Source organism: Ammospiza nelsoni, chromosome W (assembly GCF_027579445.1).
Source record: "Ammospiza nelsoni isolate bAmmNel1 chromosome W, bAmmNel1.pri, whole genome shotgun sequence".
Classification (NCBI taxonomy): domain Eukaryota; kingdom Metazoa; phylum Chordata; class Aves; order Passeriformes; family Passerellidae; genus Ammospiza; species Ammospiza nelsoni.
Genome location: NC_080668.1, coordinates 11,493,199 through 11,498,729, shown reverse-complemented (window position 1 = coordinate 11,498,729; position 5,531 = coordinate 11,493,199).

The following is a 5,531-nucleotide window of genomic DNA, read 5'->3' as shown; positions in this document are numbered from 1 at the left end:
CTCAGATTATTCTTCCTGGGTTGAGATCCTACTGTATTAATCATACTGTTTGGAAATTTAATACAAAATGAAACAATATTACAAGCAAATTTCCTTAGTTCTCCTTCTTTATCATAATTGTCATTTGATATCTAGAATGATTGGGTCATATCTTGTAATTACAATAATGCTTGCTCCCTTATCCCAGGGATGGAATAGCAATCACATTGCTCAGTTTATGAACACAATGTCTCAAGCAGGGAACAAACTGGGGTCTTATACTCTTGTGAGTCTGGTGTGCCAGGCCATCAGATCCATAGAGTCTGGTAGATCCAATTGTCCCTTTCCTCCACTTGGATGGAGGCAGGGCCCCTCTAGTTCTGCTCATAGTACTCGTTGCTCACTTGTAAATATGAACTAGAGGTCCCTTCAAAAGGATTGGAAGTAATATCACCACTTCTATTTTGTCTGAGGACTTGCCCACTGGAAACTGCAGAGGCATTTATCCTTGAAGAATTTTCTGCAGTGGTTGTTCTTCTCAACTGAGGTGCTCGTGCTGCCAGGGCAGAGGTGGATTTCCATCCCACTTCCTCATTATGTCAGGACCTTTCATCCCCCGTACAGCAAAAGCTGATGTCCTCATCACATATGGCTAAGCTAAGACAGAATGGTTTGTCATGTGATGAATTATCTTGGCTGAAAACCTCCTTAGCCAGCAATAAACATCCTGTCTTATGCGTGAGAAAGGATAAGCTAAAATTAGTGACTACAGACACAATCACCTTTACAAACTATAAAAGACCACTACAATTTTCATGAAATCAGAAGTCTCTTATATACTCTCTGTGTGGAGAGCTCTCCTTGATGACTGAGACACTGGTGTCAAGCTACTTCCCCAGGGATTGAGAGGAATTAGGAGATGGTCTGCACACCACTATCAGTCATTGCTTAGTGACATTGGCTCCTAATCTAGACTATTTGTTAGCTAGCTGTAACATAGATATCTTTATTATCTTGCACTGTATTTTTATGTAGTAAGTAGTTTGTTTAAAGTCCTATGTCTGTTTTCCTTGGTCTGTTCAAATAAATAATTCATGTTGTAATAGACCTGATCAGTCATCACTAAGAACTTGTGAGCGAAAGTGGGTTTTGGGGTGCTGGCCACCTCAATAAAACTGCTATCTATTGCCAGAAACCTCTCAAAGGCAGGGACTTGTCTAAGCTCTCCCCTCCCCTCATTTATAACACTCATGTCCTCTCTGTGGTCACACAGGAAAACCACAGGTTACCTCACGGTGTGTTCCCTCTCTCGAGCAGGGGGTGCTTGCTCCCAATAGCAGAGACTTGTCATCTTATTGCAAAAGCTCCCATACCTTCTCAGTGATTTCTCATGGTCATCTCCTCACAACACTGACTCCTTCTTCTTCACAGCACAGCCAACAAACTCCAATTCTCTTCTCAACCACCTAACCCACTCTTTTGTAGCACTCGTCTTCTTATTGGACACAGCTGTGGCCTATGAAGGGCAGGCCTGTTCCTAATCTTTGGTGATTAGTACAGCTGCAACACCTCAGGTATGAGACTACCTTCTGCACTATCTTTATTTTCTTACATTCTATCCCTCCACAGAGACTCTGGTCCATACTGATGGGGCATGAGACATTTCCTTTCAAACTTGCTTGAGTCTTTCGAATGCCTCCACAGTCTTGGACAATTTTTCCACACCAAGGTGCAGGTTGGTAGGGAAGGAAAAGGATGATCTTCATATTGCTGGAGTTGGGTAATCAGCTGATACACTATTTGCTCTCTTTTCTGTCACTGTTGAGACCATCGCAATACACAGAGGAACATCATGCATTTCAGAAGACTTCTTTCTGTTTACATCAACAGCATGCTGTCTTTTATACCTTCTTATAAAATTTATACCTATTCATTGGCCATCATAAATCAACATAATGTTCATTGGTGCAGGGTGGTCTCCACCACTGTTTTCCACCAATGTCCAACTACAGGCCACCTCGTTTATCTTTTCTTCCTCTTGATTTCCATGTAGACGACCTTGGTAGAACTCCTTTCAGGGGCAAAGGTGACTCTTACCAGGTTCTCTTCTTCATCTAACTCTTTCTGGCTCACAGACTAGCTGTCAGCACCTCCTACAATTCCCCCTTTTAGTATTTAAGCCACAAAGACAGCTGCTAAGGGGTTTTGCAGGGCCCTTTGCAAAAATCCCAGCAGATGGGAAACACAAAACAATGATTACAACCACCAGCGAAATTAAGAGAACACATTCCAGCAATACTCCAAGCCATTCAGCAATATCCCAACTTAGAAGGAAACCACTTAACCATTCCCATCCTTCATTCACCTGCAGACAACCAACTCCCTCCTTCAACTCTAAAATGCTCCTGTGAACTGACAAACCCATACAACACATGCCCTCAAAATCCTAACATCCATAACCAAACACCAACAGTAAAGAATACACCAACAAGGCACATAGAAAATGGATTTTTAGATATTATTACAGACTCTGCAGTCTCTTAATTACACATTTATGGCAGAATGATACCTTTACTTTTAGTTAAATAAATTTTCCTCTACACATAGTTGCATTTTTGTGGCTAAAAGACCAAGTCATCTGTCCATTCACCAATTAGAACTGAGTAGCATCCACTTAACTTTACAACTGGCTGCTGCTATCATAATGGGCAACTAAACTAGTTGTTTATGATGTGGAGTTTTAGCTACTAATTCAACACCGTTATGTAAAAGCAACACCTCTCCCCTAGGTACATTAAATTCCTCTATTTTGGGACAGAAAGTGCTATGTAAAGGTACAAGACACATTACTCAGGGCTGACAACCTCTCTGTAGAGGAGTGCAAAGAACTAAAGTAAAGGTAAGATGCACCAATTTAAATTTGGATTTTCAGCGTGAGTCAATATCCCCATTGACTTTGCCCTGAATTACATGTTTTGGCTCATAAGCATGAGGTTACCAGAACATAAGAAGTCCAAGATGACAGAAAAACCTCAAAGAGCATCAACGTCTAAATAGATAACAGTGGTTTGGTTACGTCTTTCTTTGTCTGTAAAGCAATAGCCTTAACACATCTTCACAACGTATTCTTTGAGGGTCCGTGCTTCAATCCACTTGGTCGCCAGTATCACCCACACATTCTGCTTCTCTTGTGGGACCATCCATCCTGTTCCTTCTAGTATACTCCAGGTACGGTTTAACACAGCAAGCAGAAACCCAATGAGGGCCATTCTTTGTCAAGACACAAGTGTCACGATGGTCACAAGGGTTTTGAGGGTGAGAGAGAGACGAGAATGTTGATTCCATGTTCAGAAGGCTTGATTTATTATTTTATGATATATATACTACATTATAACTATACTAAAAGGAATAGAAGGAAAAGTTCTCAGAATCCTAGCTAAGCTAAGAATAGAAAAGAATGAATAACAAAGATCTATGTCCTGGCAGAGAGCGAGAGTAGCTCTGCCGTGAGTGGTCAGTAAATCCAAACATCCACAGGAGACCAATCATGGATCCACCTGTTGCATTCCACAGCAGCAGATAGCCATTGTTTACATTTGTTGCTGAAATTTGTCAGCTTCAGCAGGAAAAAATCCTAAGAAAGGATTTTAATGAAAAGATGTCTGTGACACACAAGCATATCCCCTTCCCCAAGTAATTAATTCCACTGGACCAGACCACACTCCAGTAAGTAAATCCTTAACCCATACCTTAATGTTTCTACGAAAGTTTGGTTGTTTAGAATTCAAAGAAGAAAAATTATAAAATATAGGAGACAATTGTGAATCAGGTAAAGGACACAAAACATTTAACACATAAACAGCTTTATCTAATCTCACTTGAGGTGGTTCCCATTGCATTCCTGCTTTTTGTTTTTGAACCTGATGCTTTAAAACACCATGAGTGCGCTCAATAATTGCTTGACCTGATGAAGTATGGGGAATACCAGTAGAATGGTCAACACCCCAGGCACGGAAAAACACCTGCAGTTTTTGTGAAACATATGCTGGGCCATTATACATCTTTATATGTGATGGAAAACCTAAAATAGAAAAAGCATGGCAAAAATGACAAATAGCATCCTGAGCTGTTTCACCTGCAAATGCTAATGTAATCATGGCATGAGAGAAGGTATCAATTGTAACATGAACATACTTTAAACGGCCTAATTCAGGTATTTTTGTAGCATCAGTTTGCCATTCTTGCAAAGGGAGTAAACCTCTAGGGTTAGTACCAGAATATTGTGAAGTATGAGTCATGAGACAATCAAAACAAGAAGAAATAATTGATTTTGCTTCACTGTGTGATAACTTAAATTGTTGATGAAGCACCTGAGCACCTTGATGAAAAAATAGATGACAGAAAACAGCCTGCTAAAGCACATTAGGTACAGTTCTGACTTCAGTAGCAGGCACAAGGGAATCCACACAGGCATTGCCTTCAACAAAAAATCCAGGTAGCGATGTATGACTATGAATATGCATACTAAAGTAAGAATGCTTTCGATTACAAATAACAGTCCATAATTTCAGCAGCATGACAAATAATGGTTTCTCCTTAACATTATATAACACAGCTTGATCAAAATGTTTTACTAAATTAGCAACATAAACAGAATCAGTAACTAAATTTACAGGATTAGGAAATGAAGTAAAAACCAAAAGTACAGCACAAAGTTCAACCAGCTGAGGACACCCTTGTTGAATCATCGCTTCAAATTCCCAACGATCATCCTTTTTCCAGGCTACAGCTGCTTTTCCAGTATTCCCTGCTCCATCTATAAAAACTGTTATACCTTCCACTGGAACAGGAGAACAAATTTGTTTCCCCTGAAAAGGAATATCCATAGTCAAAGTCAAAATAGGATATGGTAAAAGATATATTATCTGGCCTATAAAATAAGATAGAGCAAATTGTAATTTATGATTATTTTGAAAACACCATTTAAAATACCACTGTTGTACAGGTATCACAATAGTTACAGGATCATGGCCCAAGATTTCATGGCAACATCTGCGACCCTTGATAATGATATCTGCAAGCAGCTCATAAAGTTCTGGAGCTGTTTTCTGGGATCTGAAAGATAAAAATATCCATTCTAAAATATGCAATTTATTGTAAGAATCCGTGTCTCTTGGGCTGTTTTATGAGTCCAGCCTGGCTAGCTCGGACCCTAGCCCACATGGACTTACATGGACAAAGTAAAAGACGAGAAGCGCTCTTCTCCACATGGGGACAAGTGTCCTGTATATTGGCTTGGGAGGAGACACTTCAGGTTCTAGCTACCTTCCACATGAAAAAGAGGATGTGACCTTCTTGCAGTGGACTTTTATACCCGAGGGGATGGGGGCGGGGGAAGAGGACCACAGCCAATGGGATACCATTGAGGAGGGGCGAGGGGAGGGGTAACCAGGGAACAGACCACCAGGGGGTATAGCAGAGGGGTGCATGAGGGAAAGACTATGTGATGGGGGAAGATAAATAACACTCGACGTGACATAACATACTCAGTA